We start from the raw sequence: 22,693 nt of genomic DNA, 5'->3' as shown, positions 1-22,693 counted from the left end.
GGCCGGGAGGGTCGGGGCGCAGAGCGGCCGCTCCTCCTCCCGGGAGGGCGGGCGCGCGGGCGGCCGCAGGGCGGGGCGGGGCTGGCGGGGCCTCCTGGCGGCGCGGCGGCCGCTGGTGTCCGGCCCGGCTCTGCGGGCAGCGGCGCGAGCGGGACCGGGGAGGCGCGGACGGTGAGTGGGCTCGGGGGCCGGGAGGGTGCGCGCGGCCCGCCGGGGTCCCGGCGCTGCCCCGGGAGGGCGGGGGGCTCCGGCTCCCTGCGGCTTTGCGCAGTGCTCAGCCAGCCCGGGCGACGGTCCTCGGCTCCCGCGGGGCTGGAGGCGCGCGCCGGCCGCCTACCCTGCGCCCCGCACCCCGGAACGCCCGGGGGGCGAACCGGTGCGGGGTTCCCGAGCCAGCCGCGGGCGAGCCCCGCGGGCCACCGCACTCCCTGCCCTTCCCTGCAGCGCTGGGCTCAGCGTGCTCTCCTCAACAGAACAGGCTGGTGGCCGCTCCTCCGTCCTGGTCCCCGGCGCTACTGCGCTGACCAGGCAGGTCACCCCGAAAGCCCTTACCCCCCCCCCCCCCACACCCCTCTCTCTCTCTCTCTCTCTCTCTCTCTCTCTCTCTCTCTCTTTCTCTCTCTCTCTCTCTCCTTCCGAGGGGACTTTTTCCAAGTTGCATCACCGTTTGGCTTCCAGACAGGTGCCTGGCTGCGCTGTTGGACTTAAAGAGAATTTTTTTTTTTCTTTAAAAAGAACTTGTCTATTTACTGTGTGCGTGCCCTCTCACCCCGAGAACACTCCCAAAGCCGGGGGTGCCCTGCTCAAAATACTGTGCGAGTTCTTTTTAAAAAAAGGACCTGGCTTGCCAACCGGGCTACGCACCTCGTGGGATTTAAAAACAAACCTAATAAAAGATCCTCACCTTCGTGGGGTCCCTTCACACACCCCCAGGCACCCCAACCGCCTGCCCACATTCCGATTCCAGGGGTCTTGGGGGCAGCCGGTGGGAACATTTCAAAAGCTGCCCGGGGCTGTTCTGGGTGCTCCCTGCGGAGAACCGGTCCGGAGCACTGGGGCTCCTGAGCCAGCTCTCCACCAGGGGGGCCTGTGGGCGCCGCAGGCCAACCTTAGACCGCAGGTGGTGCCATCCCCCCCCAAAAAGTTCTCTTTGTTCCTAACTCTGTTTACAGTAAATATTTCCGAGGGCACTTTGGGAGTGTGGGCATTCAAATCTCAAGTCCTTGCCAGAGTCAAGGTTATAGCACAGGGTTGACCTATGGAGGGGGACCAAGTGATGTGGAAAAGGACCTCAGATGGGAAGGAGAGGAAAACAGGATTTGGTGAGCTCTGGTAGACTCCTTGCACGCGCACACGCCGGTGCGCGCACACACACAGAAGTTCTGGCATTTACATAAACGTGGGGATTTTCCCGAAGGTGAAGAGATCCGTTTGGTACTTGTGCCCACGTGTGTGCAGTCTGTGAGTTATCTTTGATGTGTGCTCCAGCGGTCTGGAGCCAGCGTGTGTTTGTTTCTTGATGGAATAACACCCGGGTGAGAGACTTGGCGTGGCAGAGCTCTCCTGTCAGGTGATCCGAAAAATAACAGGGCAAAGGAAAAGGCTGAGCATATGTTTGAATCTGGTGACTTTGGTCACATATGTTTTATCAACGTGGTTGTCCCCAGGTTAACGGTCATCACTAGGTTACTGCTCTGTGATGGCCTAAGTTAAGTATTCACAGATCTCCCTCCTGGGCATTGCTACACAGCCACAAGTCAGATTTTGCCTTTTCCTTAGGTGCTGGCCCCATGTGCTGTCTTTTTGTAATGTCAAGATGATGCCCTTTCAGGATGCCCTGGTGAGGGTGTTGGTGTTTGCTTCTGACCTCTAACATGAGCCAGAAGGACATTGATTTTGAAAAATAAAAAATGATAGAGGCTTGCTCCAGTGGTCTATCCTACTTTCTCTTCTTCCTGCTATGGTGGCCTTTCCTGTTGCTGTGTCCAGCTGCCAGAAGTGTGACCACTGGCTTTAACTTAGGAGTGGAGGTTATGTGGAGTACATGGTGTTCCAGGGTGACCCCTGACCCCAAATTCGCCCTTTGGGGAACGGAGCCATAAGAAATTATCTCCCACCTGTGTGTGTGTGTGTGTGTGTGTGTGTGTGTGTGTGTGTACTCGAGAATGCGTGTGTACCAGACCATCATAATGACTGGCTGTCAACCTGTGAATCTCCTTTCCGTCTGGGGAGCAAGGCTGACCTGAAGATGCTCTCAAACTCTTGGTGTCTGGAAAGTCGCGCCTGAAGAGAGGCAGTTCCCTGGGGGATGAGGTGCAGTCTCGCTCCTCCAGACACGGGTTCATACAACACCTTCTCACTCTGGGAAAACAACACTTGTGATGTTCCAGCCCACCCAGAAGAAAGGAAGTGAGGGAAAATGGGACCAGTGAGTGGGGTGCCTTCATCCAGGGGAAGGGGTACAGCCTCCAGAAGGGACCCAGGGTTTGTGTAAAGAGCTGTGATCGTTCTAACCAGCTACTTAGCATAATGGCTTCCAGAGTGTGTGTGTGTCTGAAGTTACTTTCTCATGCTGACGGAGTGAGGAGTGATGGAATTTATGTTGTCTTCTTTCCCTCTGAAACTCATTTATCTAAAAGATGTCATTAACCTTTTTAAAAGGTCTGGCTTCCTCCCTTCCTTCTTTCCTTTCTCCCTTCCTTCCTTTGGTCCTGGTGCTAAAGGGCAGAGACATAGAGAGAGGCTGGCACTCAAGGATGGGGGGGAAGCTCAAGGGAATTGAAAACTGGGTAAATTTCCCTGGGTGACACCCAAGCACATACTTTATGCGGGCACTTGGCGTTGCTGTCATGATGAAACACATTATGATAGGAGAACTCAGAAAACAAGGGGTGGTGGGCAGGAGTAGGGAGAGGAGGGGTGCTGATAGGGGTGGCACCAGGGCTGAGTGGTCTTTGTGAAGTGGGAAGCAGGCAGGAGTGTCAGTCAAATGTCCCCACTGGGGCTTGTAAAATGGCTCAGCCAGTGAAGGTGCTTGCTGTTAAGCCTGCGTTTGACCCCTGGAACCTACAAGGTGGAAGGAGAAAATGGATTCCTGCATGTTGTCTTCTGACCTCCGCATGCTCACCCACCCCACACTTAAAAAGGCTCCATTGGGGCCTCCTCTACTTTGTTTCATGTGCCTGCCTTTCTCTGCTCCCCAAGCCAATGTCCTCACCCCCATCCATGTTGTGTGTGTGTGTGTGTGTGTGTGTGTGTGTGTGTGTGAGAGAGAGAGAGAGAGAGAGAGAGAGGTGGCCTGGGGATGGTAGGAGCTGGGTCTTTCTACATAGCCCAGGCTCATCTCCAGCTGAGATCCCCTTGCCTCAGCTCCCAAGCGCTGGGATTTCCTGCTCAGCCACATGACAGGTTGTTACTGGTTTTTGTTTTTTTTTTTGTTTGTTTCTGTTTTTTGTTTTTTCTCTTTGGTTACTCATTGAGCAACTATTTAAAAAGCTGCTTAGCTGCTGGCAGGGCTGTGTCCCACCTCCCAAGTTCTTGGTCAACAGGATTCAGCCCTTGCCTTACGGAGCCTGAGTCTGGGCAGTGGATCTGCAGATTGTGGGTTCTGGTGTGCCGGGTACTCATGGACACAGGCCAGCTGGCTGTATAGGGCACAGGCTTCCTTCCCCTGAGTCTGTTCCCCTGCAGTTGGTGGAGATGGAAGGCATAAGAAACCCTTTCTGAGATTTAAGCTCCAGCTTATTTCACTGGGACTCCGCACCGGGTTTAAAGTAAGGGAGTTGTGGTTCTTCTCTGACTGGAGGAGGGGTGGAGCAGGCAGGCATCACGCAGAAAGAGGGTGCCGGGCACTGGAGAATGCAATACCCTGGAGGGCCTTTAGGGGGCTGGAGAGCTTGTGTGGACAGGGCAGGCCTGTCTGGTAGTTGGTGACTGGTTAGGCTGTGTATCTGTGACAGGGCCAGGCCCAGTGCAGAGCACCGGCCTCTCAGTGGAGCCTGACCGTGAGTGAGCTCAGGCCTCGTTCTGCCGTGGCTGCTTTACCACAAGGCTTCTGAGCAGACTGCAAGCCGTGCTTCACTCACTCCTCAGGCTTCCAAGTAGTGTCTCATAGGGCTGATGACCTCCCAGTTACTATGCCAGGTCTGGTGGCACGGGCCAAGCCATCCAAGCCAATGTCATCCAAGCCATTCAGGAGGCTGTGTCAGAACGTAGTCAAGGCCTGCCTGGGCTGAGATCAAGGCCAGTGTGGGGCGACTTGAACCCTGTCTCCAAACCACAACCAGAAATACTCTCTTTTTATTTTCTGAGACAGGGGCTCATGTACCCCATATTCTCAAACTCACTGGGTTCCTATGATGACCTTGAACTTTCAGCCTGACCTTCCCAAGTCCCAGGATTCTATAATAACGCTATGCCTGTTTTTTGCAGTGCTGGTACTTGAACCCAGGGCTTCATGAATGCCAGGCAAGCCCTACCAACTGAGCCACAGCCTCAGCCCAGTAGTTACTATTTGTTCATTGATCATATCCAAGTGACAGTTTGCACACTCAGCCCTTCTTTTCCTCTGCTCCAACCCTGACATCCCTGCAGACTCCAGGCCCTGAGGCCACCCCCAGTGCCTGTGCCACGGCTGAGCTGAGGTTCTCAAGTCCTCAGAGTCTTAACTACAGAGTTCAGCTCTTTGTATGGCTGCTGCCTTAAGCAGAGCTGATTAAGACATTGTGTTTTCAGGGGGTGGCGAGAGGGCTTGCTGGTTAAGACCACACACTGTTCTTGGTGAGGACCTGGGTTAGATTCCTAGCACCACACACCAGCTCACAACTGTAACTCTAGTTCCATGGAACCTATCGAGGTCTTCTGACCTCTGTTGGGCACAGAGGTGTATATGCCTTCATGCAGGCAAGATACTCATACATATAAAAACTGCATCTTAAAAAAAAAAAAAAAGACATTCTGATTTTAGTGCTCCCCTCCCCAATGGCACAGTCCCCTTGAGTTTGGATAAATTTATTTATTTTTCCCTCCTGGAAGCTATAAACATCTCAAAAACCATTGTGTTCTTGTGGTCCAAGGGACTTTTCACAGACTTCCTCTCCTTCACTTCTTTTCTTATTTTTTTTTTTTTTAGAGGAGAAGGCAGATTTGGCTGTTCGGGAAGGCTCTGAATGGGTCCAGTCTGGGTTAGAGAGACACTGTTCCTGCATTTCTTTAAGCTCTGCAAACCCCTGAGTTCTGGAAATAATTAGTTATTGGGCAGAGTGAAAAAGAAGCTTCAGTGCTGGGCCTTCCAGGGTACTGTGAAGGTTTGCTGTCCGAGTCTTGCTCATGTGATGCATGCAATCGAAGCAACTCCGCTGCACCATAATTACTTTGAGCTCTTAAATTTGTAGGTAGTCGGGGCTTCAAGCCCGACAGTACTGTCATTACTGATGAGCCTAGAACAGGTTCGAAAATGAGTGGCCGTCACCACCGTGGGCACGCACACAGGATTCCCACCCAAAAAGACCCAGATCCATGGAGCACTGCTAGGGACTTAGTGAAGAGTCAAAAGGGAGTTCAAAGCATTCAGGATTGCAACACAGAGCATGTTCTATGAATTTGGGATAGGCTGGCTAGAAATGCTGCCAGCCAGGGTATTTAGATAGTGGAGTTTGCCCTGCTGTCCAATCGCAGGGATTTTTGCTTTCCCTGGGTGAAGTATATGAGGGTTCAGGGCATTATTTTGTAGAATTTGTATCTGTAGGACCGATATTGTTGCTACTATTGAGACAGGCTCTCTTGTAGCCCAGGTTACCTCAGATTCACTACGTAGCAGAGTATGACCTTGAACTTCTGATCCTCCTGCCTCCACCTCCCAGGTGCTGGGGTTTCAGGTGGATAGGCATCACCACGCCTGGTTTATCCTGTGCTGGGAAATGGAACCCCTTCGTGACAGAGTCACCCAACCAGCTGAGCCCGGTTCCCCAACCCCACCGGTCGATTTTGGAAGAAAGATTTTGTTTGGAAGAAAGATTTTGTTTTAAAGTTTTGATTCTCCACTATGCTTGCTTTGGAGGTCTATATTCTTCTTCAGAACCACACAGCTGCAGATGAAAAACGGAAAGCATCTCTCCCTGTCCCAGTCAAGTCTCAGAAGCCCAGGAAAGTCGGGGGTGGGTGGGGGTGGGAGGTGAGGGTTAGAGGAACTGGGCTGGAGAAATAGCAGTGGATAAGAGCACGCATTGCTCTTGCACAGGACCCAAGTTCAGTTCCCAGCACCCACGTGGTGGCTTCAGCCACCCGCAGCTCCAGTTCCGAGGGATCCAATGCTCTCTTCTGACATCCAAGGGTAGCAAGAAAACACGTGGTACACAGACATGTAGGCGAAGCACTCATACATGTAGAATAAAGTAAATGAATCAAATGTGTGTGGGGGAATAGTTTGCTTGGGGACCCCAGGGTGACATTGACCAAACTTGAGATCTCCTTCGTTTATGAATTTTTGGTTTAGGATTTAGGTGTTTTTGTCTGAGATGTGTCCACTCCAGTTTAGTCCTGCTTTCCTGGACCTCTTGTAGGCTCTGGGAAGTGAGGAGGTGAGGGAGAGGTGGGCTGGGCGATTAGACATAGCTTTAACTTATTATCTAGCAGTGGCCTTCTCCAGGAATGGATACTTCTCCCTGAAGTCTGGGTTTGTGGGTGCTGGATTGGCTGGAGCAGGAGTTACTGTTGGTGGAGAGCCATCTGACATAGATGCTGGGAACCAAGCCCTTGGTACTCTGCAAGAGCAGCAAGCGTTCTTGACCACCGAGCCTTCATCTCTACAGCCCAATATACATTTATCTTAGCAGTGAGAATACGGCAGTTAGAATACCGCTGAGCGGGTTCCATGGCCAGTATTGCATAGCCAGGTGGATTCGGTGGCGTTTATATGTAATTCTAGCACTGGAGAGGTAGAGACAGAAGGATCAGACATTCAAGGTCATCCTCAGCTATGTAATAAGCCCAAGGTCAACCTGGACTAGGAAAGACCCTGTCTTTAAAAAACAAACAGTTTCTGCAGGTGTTTTTTTTTTTGTTGTTTTTTTTTTTTTTTTTTTAGTTACTCTTAATCAGGAGTTGGTAATCTAAATCTTAAAATGTCTTCATCTTGCTATAGGGTAAGATAGGGTAAGAGCTTCCTGGTCTCAGGTGCTGAAAGCCCTCTTTGTCAGGTACCGGTACCGGTAGCGGGAGCGTGGTTCTGGCAGATTCCTCTTCATCTGGAGTTTGTTTCCTCATCTGTAATATGGGGGCTGCAGCCTGCTTCTTGTTGCTAGGTCGAAGTAGGTAGTCACGGGGGGGGGGGCACCGAGTTATTGGTACCCAGCTGGTAGAGGTCAGGGATGCTGTGTGCATCACTCAGTTCTGAGACGGTCCCTGGCTGCAGAGGGTGATGCCCTGAGCTGTGTTCCCTCAAGGTGGTAGCTCTCTTTACCATCTCTGATCAAAGGGAGTCTCGACTAAGTGATAAAGACCCCTGCTTTCCAACTTAGGGTGCAAAGAGTAGAATTTCACGTTTGTTGGTGCTTCTGGTTGGCCTGGCCGTGTCCCAGAGCGGGAATAGCCTCTTTATCCTCTGCTAATCCCTCTTTAACTTCATTTGTAATTGCTTGCACTATTTACATATAAATAACCACGCTTCTAGCAGCGAAACCCCTTAACCTCAAAGGTAGCTACATTCAGCCCTGGAGGACTCACCCACCTAGGGCCTAGGGCTTGCAACAGCATGAAAAGCCTTTTTTTTGGGGGGGGGAAGGTGTTGAACCCCCATCCTCTCTCATTTTACCGTTTACTTTTAACTGTCAACTTGACACAATTTAGAATCACCTGAGAAGTGAGCCTTAACGAGGAATTATCTAGATCAAATTTGCCTGTTGGGAGTTGTTTGGACAGTTCATTAATGCAGAACAGCCAGGCCATTTCGGGCCACACCATCCTCTAGGCAGGGGGTTCTGAACTGTTAGCCAGGTGAAAGTGGCTCAGGACAAGTGCGGATCCTAACACCCCTCAGCCCCTGACTGTGGGTGGGATGGTGTAAGGTCCTGCCTGACTCCCCACGACGACAGTGGACTATGACCCAGAACTTCCGGTTTGCTACTGATGCGAATCATAATGTAAATACCCAATATGCAGGACATCTGATAGGAGAAACCCGAGGGGGTCGAGACCCACAGCTTGAGAAACGCCGCTCTAAGGAGTAAATTAAGCGGCTGCTCCAGTGTGAAGGTGCTAGTGAGATTCCAGGAGGTATGCCTTTAAATAATAACGATAATAATTAATAATAATGACTATAGTGCTTGGGATCGAACCTACAGCCTTGTGCATGCCACACTAGTACTACCAAGCCAGACTCCCAGCCAACAGGCACCCTCTCCAGGTGTTTTCAGAAGTTGTAGTTCATGCCTGAGCACAGTGGAGGGCTATGCAGGCGATGAGGGCCACAGTTACAGAGCAGCTGGGTCTCAGCCTGGGTGGTAGATCTCTTCTGTGAAAAGGTCTTACACTGACATGCGCAGACTTGGTAGAGCAATCTCCGTTTTATTTCAGTCTGTGGTGTGTGTATTGGTGCTCAGGCAAGGGACGGATTGCTTCTGCTTCTGAAGCCTCTCAGCACGTTAAAAACAAACAAACATGTATGTGAGTGTTTGCCTGAATGTGTGCATGTGTATCACATGTGTGTATTACCTGTGATGGCCAGAAGAGGGAGTCAGATTTCCTGGAACTGAAGTTACGGAGAGTTGTGACAGGCTCTGTTGGTTCTGGGAACAGGGCGCTCTTCGAGAATAGTCCGTGTTTGGAACCACTGAGTCATCTTTCCAGTCCCTGGGAGGCCTTTTATTATTTTTATTTTTTGGTTTGTTTGTTTGTTTGATAAAATACACAATGTGAAAGTTACATTTCAGTAGGATGGTATATTCACCGTGTTGGGCAACCATCTTTACTACTTGATTCTAAACCTCCTCGTGTTCCCAAGCAGAAGCCCTGTACCTACATTTTCCCTGCCATCAGGCCCTGGCAACAGCGGATCTTCTTTCTGCCTTTACAAAAATGCTTGTTCTGGAGATTTCCTGTAGTACGTGGCCTTCTGTATCTGGAGCCTTCTCTGAAACATGTTTTCAAAGCTCTTTTCTATCTCTGCATCATTTGCCAGCTCTCTAGTGCTGCTCACCAACATCTTGTGGGAGTGGGGGTGGGAGTTGGGTGTAAACAAGGTCTCACTGTGTAGCCCTGGATGGCTCAATATGCAGATGAAGCTTGCTTCTGCCTCCCAAGTGCTGGAATTGAAGGCATCCTGGCTGTCCTTACCAGTGTCTTGTTTTAAGTTTTAAAATGCCTTTCTTTCATCATCTAGTTGGATCCTTTTTGCCTATAAGCTTAATTTTCCCCACTTTTCCCATCCCATGCTTCCAGTGACCCTTGACATGCTCGCTGGAATGGAGCACTCTTGCTAGGCACGCACAGGAATAGGTTTTCTGGGGTGTTTTATTTCTGTGGGAGATCACACTGAAGGAACACACACAGGGACCCCGCCCCCTCCCCTCCCCCCTCCTCCCCGTTGTGCTTAATTTCCCGTGACAGCATGGCAGGTTTTCAAAACAAGTGTCTGGGAGACACCCGCCAGGCCCCCTTTCTTCCTCGCTTTAAAAGCTTTCCGCCTGGAGAAGTGGCCCTCAATTAAGTCATTTAATAAAAACCTCCCTTCGTTTTAAAGCATTCTTGGGAAGTGTTTACTTTGCACGCCACCGAGGGCTTCTAAATGAGGAGCCGAGGAGTGAGGGATCCTTAACCTGTGCCTTTAATAATATCCTTTGCTTTAGACTCCAGGCACAGGCCCTGGCAGATTTGTAGTTTTGTCATTGACCTAGACCCAAGGCTGGGAGGCGGGGAGCCGGGGAGGTGAGTGTGGGTGTCCTGTGAAGGGGTAGAGGGCATTCTTGGCTCTATGTGTCCCCCCTTTCAGGAGCCTCGAGGGGAGTCCAGAAGAGAAACCTGAAGCTGCATAAAGATGTAAAACCAGCTCTCTACAGAGACTGTGGAGCCTCATGCTTCCACCTTGGAAGAGCTTGCCACCCCTCTCACCTCAGCCACCCCTTCTGTGCTCCCAGGGTGAAGACTTCAACAAAAAGAAGTTTAAAAAAACCACTCAGGGGAGCAGGTCAGCTCTGGGCTTAGGGCACTGGGACCCCACCAGGCCCTGTGAAAGCTGGGGACCCTCTGTGTGTTGCTTTGGCTCTGGAGAGGTAATGGGGAGGCGAGCAAGAAGCCGCAGGCCACTGGCTGCTTGCTTTCACCAAACTCCCGAGAATGTACCATGGAGGAGGCGCCAGGGAGAAGCCGGGTCCTCCGAATCAGTGTTGTAGCCTTACCTTTTGTTTTTGCTAGTGTTGCTCTGGAGCCGCCTCCAGTGCTGGGCCAGGACACAGGGGGAGAGAGAACCCCAGTGAGCCACTGGCTCAGGCAGAGGTTGACAGGCTGCAGGGTCCGGCCAGTAAGCACTCGCCCTGCTCTGCCTGGAGCTGAGTCCCGGTGCCCCTCCCCACCAGCTTCTGAGATGATGTGCACAGGGTGTTTACAGGCATTGGGAGAGGGGGCCTGGGGAGACTTCTTGCTTCCAGCGCTCAGTGGCCTTTCTACCTGGTGGCTTGGCTTGTGCCATCTGTGGGACATGGTGTCACGCCTGGCTTCTGGAGGAAAGCGTGCCTCACAGATGGCTCCGAGGTGAACACACTGAGGGCCCTGAACTTCTCCCGGTGCTTTGCTGAAAGGGTTTCGTGGCCAAGGCTGTTCAGTGTGTGAGTCTCCCACCTTTTGGGGGCAGGGCCGGGACAGGCCAGTTCTGACATCAGGGAGAAAATGTCTCATTTACTGATGAAACACAGTACACAGACAGTGGAGTTAGACTATAGGATTTCTTTTTAATGCTCTCTTTATTTAACACTTGAAATTACTTTGGGAATTCAATTAGAGTTGTAAGCATTTCCTTGGCATTTGTCTGCTGAACCTGGCCAGCCAGGTTTGGGATTAGTAGAGTGGGGGAGGGGAGCCGAAGGAGAGACCTCAAAGGCCCTGGCTAGGACAGTCTGAAACTTGGCTACCTGAGGGCGGGAGTCTGCTTTAGCTGTGTCTGGTTGATGTAAAGGGGAAAAGCCCAGCCATAAAATAAGGTCTTTTTTTTTTTCTTTTAAACCTCCCCTGGTACCTGGCACAGAGCGAGACATATTTGAAGAGTGAATGGATGTTTAGGTCAAGACCCAATGCAAACTTTATGATCTGTACAGCCCAGCTCAGCTCCGCAAGGAAGTAGGGCTCGTTGGAAATTTATTTCTCAAATAAAACTCAGCTGTCATTTCTGCTTTTACTCTTAGCTCTCAGACGTGTTCCTTTCTGGGAACTGATCTGAGTGTGGAACTTCCCGTCCATCTGGGGCACACTGACACCTGGGATGCTACAGAATAAAGCCGGGACGGGGTTTCACAGAAAAGGGTCTAACAAAGTCTTCTTGGAGGTGGCTTGCCGTGTGGCGTGTTTGTAGCGTGGGGCTTCTAGGAGTCCGTGTGTCTTTTCCTTCTTTTGCGATATGTGGTCTCTCTTATGTCGTCTTGGCTGGCCTGGAACTCACTCTGTCAGGCTAGCCTCGGATGCCCAGGCGTCTGCCTGCCTCTGCCCTCTTCCTTACCCTGGACCAGTATAGCAGGGAGTGTTATCTGGATTGTATTGCTTTGGTAACAAGAACAGAACCGCTGCTAGCACTAGTCAGTAAGATAGGCATCTTCGGTGCCATTGGTCGGTCTGTAGAAAAATGTGAATGTGTCCGTTGGTGTGAAGGCAGGGTCACACACGTGGCAACATTCCAAGCATGACTCCCTCCCCATGGGAACACAGAGGTGTGAGTGTCAAAGGCTTTTCCTGGGAGGCCGGACCCTGGGGTAGTAGACTATTGCGTTGTGCTGTTCATCTTCCCTTGCTCTAGGGCTGGCTTTCTGGGTTGGGATCCGGTAAATCAGAAGGAAGAATGTTGTACGGGATGTCCCATGAAGTTGCCCTTAGCTGCTGTGCTCCCGGGTTTTAGCATTAAGCACTTCTGTAACGGCCACCGGATACTCACACCATCGGACAATGGTGGTGTCTGATGTCATTGAACTTTGCTACAGCCGTTTCCTTTGGAACAAAATGAAAAAGCTTTCCACATTTACAAAGGAAGGAAAACGCACAATCTTAGTGAGCCTTCTTGCTGCAGGCTGAAAGGAACCCACAGTCCAAACCCACCTACATAACCGCATAACATAACTACATAGCATATATATGTGCGTGTGTACATGTATGTACATATACATGTATGTACATATATCAATACATACATATGCATGTATATGTGCATATATAGTCAGATAAGTTCTTAGACATATTGGGAATTGTTTCCCCTCTTTTGGAGGCATTAAATTGGGATGCAGAGAATCTGAGTTCCTTGGCATGTTATGCGCTGAAGTTGACCTGATTTAAATTGTGTGTGTGTGTTGCGGAAGCACCTATGGCATGGTGTTCATGTTCCCTTGACTTAAGTTTAAGAAATGCCTCCTGGCTTTCAGACACTCTATGCTATATCCACAAAGTTTGTGATTAGATTGCATAATTTTAGCTGAATTCTGCGCCACATTCAGGAACCATCATAAGTCCGGAATGACTCAACAGGGCTTGGCATTTCTCTAAGGACTCGGGACAGGAACTAATTCATCTTCTTCTTGCAATGACCTCCTTGTGAGTCCGTCTTACTAAGGAAACTGAGGCACAGAGAGATTAAGTACTTTGCCAAGGTGATACAGCTGGGGAGCGGTGGGGCTGGGTTTGAACCCGAGCACGCGTGCCTTGCTTAAAGGGAAGGCTGGTCGGGGTGAGTCACAGTCAGCCTGCAGGCTGACCTCAACCTGGAGGATGTGTTTACGGTAGTTCAACGATCTGAGCTAATCCGAATCCTTTACTGCGAGACCAGCATCTAACATTATTTTCCCCACAGGCATATGCTTCGCAAATTGAGTGTAAATCTGGGATACCGGAAAGGGTGGTAAATTTAGCCAGTCAACATGAAACACTTCTAAGAGAGGGCTGGCTGTCCCTTCTCCTTCCTTAGGTAAGAAAGATGAACGGGTTCCGTTCCCCGGCGACTCCTCCGTTCCAAATGAATTATCCCACCAGAATAAAATATTCTTTCTCCTGCAAAAATCAGCCACCGCTTTGGGAGCCTCCAGTGATTTTTCTTTCCCCCTTCAGGGGGTGGTCAGTCCTGATAGGGTGACTCCGGCCGTGACCTCAGAGACAGCATCCGCAGTGTAACGCGCCCTTTGTGAGATGAGTTTGGGTCGTACGCTTCTGGGTTCCCTGGGCCACCAGCTTCGCTCTTGACTTGGGTAAGAGATGAGAACGGGAACTGGAGAGATGAGGTGGCAACAGAATCAAGGGCTCAGAGCTTAGGGCCTGGCAGCAGCCGAGACATCGGGAGCTGTTTGCTGCAGCCGTCCTGGTTAAGCGCTGAGCCCTACCGGGTCAGGCACCACTGCACAGGCCCCACCGCGCTTAATTCTCCTCACGTTTCTGTGAAGCAGCTGATTTCCCTTCACTTTCAGGTTAGAGATTCTAAAGAAATCGAGTCAAGGCCCCGCAGCTCTTAGGCAGTGACAGTTATGGCTCAAACCCGGATTTTATTTTTCAAAGTAAACTATGCCAGTCGTAAGCGTACGGGATCTTGCACAGGTTTTCTTACGCTCTGTCCCAGTTACAGTTCTTCAGCGGTGGTCTCTGCTTCTTACCCTATGTAAGTTTTCCCTCTTTGAACTTCACGAAAAACCGAATGAGTCACAGAGCTTACTTAGAAGACTTTTACTTATTTCTTTTCTGTGTGTGTGATAGCATTTGTGTTGGGGTCAGAGGACAACTTGCAAAAGTTTGTTCTGTCCTTCAGTCATGTGAGTCTGGGTATTGAACTCAGGCCTGAGCCATATTTTATTTTTGTTTAATATTACATTTGTCAAATTAGTCTATGGGGATTGAACCCAGTGTGTACTAGGCAAACACTTGAAAAACTGACTTGCATTTTCATCCCAACAAGAAACCTAGGCATGGTGGCGCACGACTTTAAGCCCAACACTCAGAGAGGCAGATACAGGCAAATCTCAGAGTTCAAGGCCAGCCTAGTCTACATAGGATAGCCAGGGCTACACAGAGAAGCCCTGTCTCAAAAACAAACAAGCAAACAAACGATGCTTATTGCACAGAAATATTTTGAAAACATAAAAAAGAAATGTAAGATAAAAACTCAAAACTGTCTTCAGTTTTACCACATAAGCAGTATGGAGCATCCCATCAGGATTTACTTATGTATATGTGTGGTTTTCCCCTTTGGTTTTGTTTTTTTCCTTCAATTCTAACTTGGTGTTATTTTGTTCAGAAAAAAAAAAAAAAAAAAAAAAAAGAAATCTTTTCAAACCGTGTATCATGAAATTGGAAAACAATGATGGCAAGTTCAGGAATAAACACCTGGTCAGGGATTTCCCTCCTATTGAGTTTTCTGAGTTTCTTTGGAGAAAGAGGGGAAGAGGGCAGGAAGTCTCACTGCCTGTGTACTCGCACTCCAGTGTGAGGGCTGGGTGCTCACACTCCCAGAGTAGACCAGAGCCTGCCAAAGGGGGGTTAGCTCAGCAGCCGCTAGGCTGACAGTGAGTTTGAAAACCAGTCTTGTCTCAGGTCTGTTGAGAAACAGCCTCTTGATTGAATTGTTTTCCCCGTCTGGACTGGAGGTTGCTTGGCCTTTTGTGGAGACGTTCATCCCCTGCTGTGATGAATGAGAACACACTTGATGATCAGACAGCACCAAACCTGGAGTGGCAAGCATCACTTAGAGAGCAGGTCCCCTGCCTCTGCTCCCTTCAAACGTGTGAAGTCCGAGCTTTTGTTGTTTGACATTAAGTATGACCTAAAGGGTCAGCAGGTAAAGGCGTTTGTCACTAAGCCTAATGCCCGTAGTCAGACATCTGGGACCCACACGACAGAGGGAGAGAAGGACTCGTGCAAGTTGTCCACTGACATCTGCATATGTGCTAACGATGCTCCTGAATACACACACTCACACACATACACACATATGCACACTCAGACAAATACATACATGCGTACTCACACACATACACATGCACAGCTCCAAGTAAATAAATATGCAATAAAAATTTAAAACAGACTGAACCTTAAAATTCCAATTATAGTTAAATAAATGGTGGTGTTGTGGCATTATTGACCAAAATCTGAGTCACTTGTGTTTTGAAAAGCTAAGCCCCCCCACCTTTAAAAACCGTGTTTCACTTTTTCACAACATACTTATTTTGGCTCCAGTAAAAATCCTGTGGGTGAGAAAACAAAACAAAACAACAACAACAAAAAAAAGAAATAGGACCAGGCATGATGAAGCATCCCTTTAGTCCCAGCAACCAGAAGGCAGAGGCAGGTGGATCTGAATTCCAGGCCTGCCTGGCCTATGTAGTGATACGCTGCCTCAGGAGGAAAGAAAGCCAGGGCTACAATGTTGGCATTGTTCTGTGTCTTGTTGCCAGTACTCTTCCTGGGTCTGTCATAAGAGCATCCACCAAGCCATCCTGGGCAGATTGTCATGTCCCAAGTAGTATATCATCAACTTTTAGTAGTCAGAGTGCTAATTGTCAGTATACTGGCCTAAGAGAAGTCTTTAAGCTAAGGTTGCTTCGGTTATTATCTAATTTCTGTCATAATACAATGTTTATATTTTATATTTTTGTAGAATTTATTTATATGTCTAATCTTGGTATTCTTTTCTTTCTTGGTCATAAGACACCACAGTGGCCTGTACGAGTTAATTTTTTTTTTCTAAGAAAGGGAGGTTTTAATATTTTATTCTTTTATCATTTATCCACACCATTCTTTGTCCATCGGTAGTAGGAAGAGGCTTTTAGTTGATCTGCTGCCAACTCCTCTAGTCTACCAAATATTGTTTACCTTTTTAAATTTACTTTGTTCTGATTATTTTGTTTCTGAGTGAGTGCAGGGGCTGATGTGCCAAGAGTCTCTTGAATCAGAGCCTCATAAGGAGGTCTCTGGCATAATTATTTGAGTCACAACCTCCAGCACGTAAGGCAGACCTTTAAGTAGGCCCAGATAAGGATATCTCCCTAAAGGTGGGAGGGTTTTATGGTCAGGACATTCCTGGGAAAGCTTAGAAACAGTACTCTTGGGAGAAGGTGTAAATGATCCATAAGAAATTTTCCATCAATCCAATGTCCTCAAGTTGTACAAATAATAGAAGAACCCCAAGCATGTGACATGTAGAGATCAAGGCCAAAAGAGTGAGAAACTGCACCACAGCAATTGCATCACGAGGCTCAGCTTCGCTGGCTCTTTGTCAAGCAGCTGGGCTGGCTTTATGCTTTTCTCTGTTCCCATTGAATATGGCTGAGTGTCATTTCCACCTTTTTATTTGCTAACTTAAGGGCCTGTAGATCTCATTGTGTGGCATAGGGCTTTCTCAGGTTTTGGGATGATGACTGGAAGGACAAGAATCAAAATAAAACTCCCAGATTTGCTCCCAAATTTATGATAATAGACCAGAAGTCCTGTCTCGATGAGATTGTAAGAATGTATTTGCAACCTCGGGAGCTGAGGTGGACTCCAGTTGAGCTGAACCTGCTGGCTGTAATTTGTTGATGTAAAGACTACATGATTGTGGCTAACTCAGATTTGTTCCATAGCTCATAGAGCGGACCTCAACTGTGCCCAGATCACCTTAAAAGCATTGTACGGAAGTGGAGTGACACAAATTCATTTAAGCTGTAAATGATAGGAACAATTAATCTAACTTTAATATTTTGAATTTGATTATACTTAAAGAAAATTGCTTTTTCCAAAGCATTTATCCTATCCTTTAGATGTTCATTAAATATTTTTTTTTTTTTTTTTTTTTAGTAATTAGTGCTAAGGACACATTTTGTTGAAAGCTGATTAACATGTTCTGCAGTATGAAAAATCTTTTGGGTCCAGTTAACAGCATTGCTAATGGTATCCAGTTTGTGCCTGGGTCATCAAACCAAAGCTGGCTCAGATTTACAGATAATAAAACATAAGAAGGTTGATTTACCCAAACAGAAGTTTTTTTTTTTCTTCCCAAGAGGCATTAATGCAATTAGTAATCATAAAAGAGGAATAATTTACAATGAAAAAGAACTAGATTTAGAGATAGTTAAACCATTTTTAACTTATTTATTTATCAACATCATATATTAATAAAGACATTATAAAGTACCTGATAAATTTTAAAACATTTCATGGCCTTAAACATTTTTTTTTTTTAATGATTTATTTGAGCAACCAGTGCTCTTAACCACTGAGCCATCTCTCCAGCCCCTGGCCTTAAACATTTTTAAAAACTTATTTTTGCAATATCAAAATAAAGTACCTCTTTTTAAGAGTGAAGTCACATAGCATAACAATAATTTTTAGAAGGCAAAGCCACATTTTAACAGTGTAAACAGTTTGGTATCTCTAAAATCAATACCAAGTGCATTATTTTGATGTTATAAAGTTTAGCTGCCAGCAAGAAAAGTTTTTGTATCCCAACTCTTGGAGGTTCAGCTCATAATACCTTATTAAACAAACGTTGCTTTAAATCTTGTTGTTTTTTTTTTTTTTTAATTTTTTCTTTCTTTCTTTGTTTTTTAAGCTTGATTTTTAATTCAGGACAGAAATGGCTCCAACCCTAAGTTATAAGTTTAAGTTAACTTTTTTGTTAGAGTTGTTACAGATTTTAAACATACCCAGTAACCAATAATCTACAACCAAGACATACAGAACGTAGTAAACGCGTACATTTAAGGCCAGTCAGAAATAAACATGTGGCAGCCATACATATATTTATACGTTCAAAATAAAACCTTCCTTACTTTTTTCAGCTGTAATTTAAAGGGAGGAGCACCTTGCTACCAGTTGAATCCAATTCTCATGACCACAGAGGCTCTGCAGGAGAACCAGCCACTAGCTTTCTTACGGGGGAAGCTGAGAAGCTGCTGGTGCCCCTCTCAGAGCAGCTTGTCCAGGCAGTCCTGGGCTTGCAGGGGCAGGGCTCCAAGGGTAGAGCCGGCTTATCAGTTCAGTTGCCTTTTTTTCCCGAAAATCCTTGAAATGAGTTAAAAACTAAGTCCAGCAGATGAAGTTTAGCCTTTTCCCAAGACTGTGAGACACAGAAAAACAAACTGACGTGGACATGGACAGACACTGATAAAACCGACTTTCAAAGACAGACAGAGCGCAGTGTCCTGCCCAAGTCCGAAGGGGTGAATGGCCAGCAGGTTAAGTGTGGCTCATCTTCTGAGTATAAAACACAGAACAGCAATCAAACTAAACGAAACTATAAACACATGTTGACAGACATGGACAGACCATCATGCCCACATGCTCCCCCAACGGGAACACGTGAGGGGCCTTCTCCACCAGGAAAATCTGGGCAACACTATATGGGGCCTGGTCTGCAAGCCCAGGGGATCTGAAGATGACATTTCAGACTGCAAATAAATCAGACAGGTTAACTGAGCCCTCAAATGGCCAGCCAGTTTGGAAGACTGGCCGTTCAAGCTGGCAGAACATGCAGAGTTTTCCAGGATACACGGTGCCCCCTGAGATTCTGGCGACAGGCTGATGAGGGAGAGTATAGTCAGAAACAAAATTTGACATCAACGAATGGAGTGGCAAGACAACAAAGCAGACAGACAGGAGACAAAAACAACATGGTCCTGAGACTTCAACAATATAGGGTCAAACAGATTCCAGATGTTCCCCAAAGGGAACCAAAGAAGGATCAGATGTCCCTGGTCCTTCTCTGACCTTAGGAGATTTTCCGCGTCCAGCTCTCCTCTTTTAGGTCTCAGATTGGCACCACCAAACAGATCAGATTCAGACTCACTGGTGGGGGATCCCCAAAACAAGTTACAGGTGTGAGCACTTAGCTTCCCAGCCAATGTACCAATGTTGGGTTCCAGGTGGAAGTTGAGAAAACTCACTTGAGATACAGAAGCTTAAAATGAAAGCTTTATTTTCTGAGCTCAGAGAGCCTGTCAGTTTGGGGTCTGTGTCACTCTGTACTCTCCCAGTGGTTCCCTGGTTTGTACACAGGAAGTGCTGGCAAGCATTTGAGGGGTTAAATACCCAGTGGTCCTGGTGACGTTTAAAGGCTTCAGCTGCTGCCATCTCCACCCTTTCAGTCTTAGACTGAGCCACTCCTAGGGACCTCTTGTTTTCCTGCCCATGGAACATATTTCCTACTCCTTTGAATGGGGCTTTACGATACAGATTCAAATACTGTGAGAAGGTAGTGACCTGCAGGCATCTATGCATTCGTCCACGTATGCATACACTCATGCATCCGTTATACTTTCTTTCAAACGGAAAACGGAGAGGTAGATCCTTTCCCAGCTCTCCTGAAGAGGGGAGGAGGTGTTTCCAATGATGTCAGCTTGAAGCTGTGATCACAGAGCTGTACTTTCCACAGCGTCTTCCAGGATGTCGGGGGAGTGTTTAGAAAGTGACTATTAAGGCTCTCCGATTGCTAGCTATGGGCAAAGGGGGTCTGTCTCTCAGGGGCAGCCATCATGGTGGTCTTGGCTGGACCAGTCTGTCCCTGACTCATACTGTGCTTTCTCAGTGGGCTGGACCTCCTTCTATGGGGCTGGCTTCCTGCAATTATTTAGGCCAAGATTCTGGTGCTAAGAAAATGATGCTGTTTTTGCAAGCATCAGAGTATGTTTAAAACACTTTCAACCGTGTAAACCTTCTTTTTGATGAAATAGAGGTTAAAAACGATTTCCTAAACCCACAAATCAAAACCTGGGGGGAAAGATTTCTTTTCAGATGCTGGGGTGTTTATTTCAAAACAGGTCCTACTGACTTTGAAGATCAGGAAGGCCTGCTCCATTGTGCAGCCCTGAGAGTCGTGGGCAGAGGCTGAGCTGTAGCGCTTTTGTGGGGAAAAGTGAATTCCATGGCCAAACCTCAGTGGCTAGAGTATTTGCTTCTGGAAACCATTATAGAAATACACAGCCCTTGAAAACCAACATCTGGCTGGCTGGAGGCAAGCTGGCAAACACTCAATCCAAACAGAGGGGATGCTGCAGAGGACAGAAACATCCTGAGAGAATGGCTGGGGCACCATTCTCTTCTCTGGCCTGGGTTGACTTTTCTGGAGTAGGGGGGTGCCCTCTGTCTTTAGAAGACACATGTGCTGCCTGGGAAACTGGGGACCTCCCTTTATTCCATCCAGGAAGAGACCTCCCACGCTCCTTGTTCCCAGAGACACCTCAGTGTGATTGCTGCGTAGGGAGTGCCCTGGGCCAGTGTTCTGTGGGCAGCTGCGGCTTCCCCTGCAATTTGAGGTGTTGATTTAGGCTGTTAGAAACGCCTCTGCCCCATGGCCCTTTCTCAAAGATGCCTGGGCTCTTGTTCTCATTAACTGGGCTCAGAAGTCCAGGGATCTGGAAGCCCTGTGGTATTTCCAGGAAAATGGCTTAGCTTTCGTGCGCTCTCTGTTTTCCCTGCTAGTTCTGGAAAAGTCCAGTCTTTCGTCTTCGGAAACACTGGAGCTAAACATTTTCCCTTTCTGCCCTCTGGTCCACAACTGTGGCATCTTCAGGGACTTATGGATCGTGAGGGTCCTCCCCCACCCCCGATTTTTCTTTTTTTCTTTTCTTTTTTCTGTAGTATGTAAGGCATTTTCTTATGAAGAATGCAGTTTTAATAAATTGATGAGCCTGTCACAGATTTTCTGAAACGAAATTTTTATGAAAAGCTGTGGGGATGACACCCTGAAGGAGCTTATTGAGAAATATGGGCCCTTGTACCAAATGTTTTTTGCAAAGGTTGCATTTTCATGTAGAAATGCTTTCCCTAGCAGCTCTGTGCATTGCTTTGCAGCTCTTGGCCGTGGTTTCTCAGAGTCTCAGGCAACTGGTCTGAAAGGCTGGCGCTGGCCTTCTCTTTGGTCTCTTCAGCTTTCAAGAGCACCAGGAAAGCAAAGGCAGAGCTTCTCCCAATAAGAAGGTCACAGAGTGACACCCTTCAGCCCCTCAGAGGTAGGCGTCTGATTTTGAGTTCATGCACAAAGTCCTCCTACTTCTACATAGAAAGACCTCAGCAATCAGGTCCTTTTGGAGTGAGGGAAGTGGAAAGGAAAGATCGGAGCACACAGAACCCAAGAGGTCCTGTAGCAGCACAGAGGGTTCTGTGTGAGTGTTAATGAAATTAAGTCATTGTGAATATTCATGAGGTTGTTGGCATAGTCCTGGGGTGGGTAGCGTTTCTTCCCCAAATGTGGTGGTGAGCTAGATCTTTGTGTTATGGTGTCTCTTCTCATGATTTCTATGGAAAGCCTACAATAGGGTAGAAACCATGATGCAGATGACGTCATAACAAAGCCATGATTTTTTTTTTTTTTTTTTTTTAAGACAGTTAGTTTCTCTGTGTAACAGAGCCCTGGCTCTCCTGGACTTGCTTTGTGGACAAGGTTGGCCTTGAACTCATAGAGACCTGCCTGCCTCTGCCTCCCAATGCTGAGATGAAAGATGTATACCACCATGCCTGGCTTTTTTTTTTTTTTTTTGAGATAGGGTCTCATTTTGTAGACTAGACCAGTCTTGGACTTGCTTATTTAAAACAATTTTCTTTTAAAGAGTTATTTCACTTTTAAGCACGTGTGTATGTGTGTGTGTGTGTGTGTGTGTGTGTGTGCGCGCACGCGCGCATATATGTGTGCACACACGAGTGAGGGTGCCCACAAGAGGCCAAAGATGCCAGAAGTCCTGAAGTTGGAGTTTCAGGAGCTTCCTGGCAGATGTAGGTTCTGGGGACAAAACTTAGGTCCACTGTGAGAGCAGCAAGCCCTTTTAACAATCCCTCCAGTCCCTCAAAACAAAGCAAACCAAAACACCCAGGGACTGGAGAAATGAGTGGCTCAGCAGGTATGGGTGCTGGCTGCTCTCCCAGAGGACCCAGTTTGATTCCCAGCATTCACGTGGTGGCTCACGGCCATCTCTGACTCCAGGGCCAGGAGATCCAGTGCCCTCTTCTGACCTCTGTGATGCACAGACAGACAAGCAGGCAAAATCACCCTTCCCATAAAATAAAAGCAAACAAGTCTTTAAGACCTTTTTGTTCTGCGACACTTTGGTGCACATGCGCAGTACCTTCTGTTTGCTCTCACCTCTTACCTCCCACCCCGTTGCCTCCTCCGCCCCCACAGTGTGTGATTGGGCTGGGGATGAACACAGGGCCTTATGTACTTTCTCTACTCGCCCACTTCCTCAGCCATCCTCGCTGTCACATTTATACTAATGCTCTGCCAGCTGTGAGGTGCCTCGTACTTTTTCTGTATCAGCGGCACGCTTCTGTCCCACCTCCCCCATCCTGTTAACCGGATGCCATGCACTGTTCTCTGGAGTGTGGGCCCTTTCCCTCTCATCCCTGGCATATCTGATTTCTCTTACTGACTGTGGGCCACTATGAGGTACTTACTACTCTGAATTTGAGATCGGTGGCCCTTTCTGTACTCACCCTCAGGTAATAACTTCCTGCTCCGACCAGCCTGTCCTGTCACTGTGAATTTCTTATTTCTGTC

General features: G+C 48.0%; 1 protein-coding gene across 4 annotated transcripts in view; it reads left to right on the top strand.

Moving 5' to 3' along the window:
* Positions 1 to 22,693, top strand: part of Cgnl1 (cingulin like 1) — a 148,796-nt gene that overhangs the window by 537 nt on the left and 125,566 nt on the right. Inside the window, exon 1 of one of the 4 annotated variants that reach the window (XM_055598154.1) lies at positions 95 to 171. The exons of 1 other annotated variant lie outside the window; for it this stretch is intronic. The gene's annotated coding sequence lies outside the window, so the exon portion shown is untranslated. Of the gene's footprint in view, positions 1 to 94; positions 172 to 13,345; positions 13,428 to 21,116; positions 21,153 to 22,693 lie in introns of those variants that run through there. 2 more of the 4 variants (XM_055598171.1, XM_055598148.1) reach the window with 2 other exon arrangements.

Source organism: Psammomys obesus, unplaced genomic scaffold (assembly GCF_907164565.1).
Source record: "Psammomys obesus unplaced genomic scaffold, mPsaObe1.curated_primary_1811, whole genome shotgun sequence".
Lineage (NCBI taxonomy): Eukaryota > Metazoa > Chordata > Mammalia > Rodentia > Muridae > Psammomys > Psammomys obesus.
This window is presented reverse-complemented; position numbering and strand designations above follow the sequence as displayed.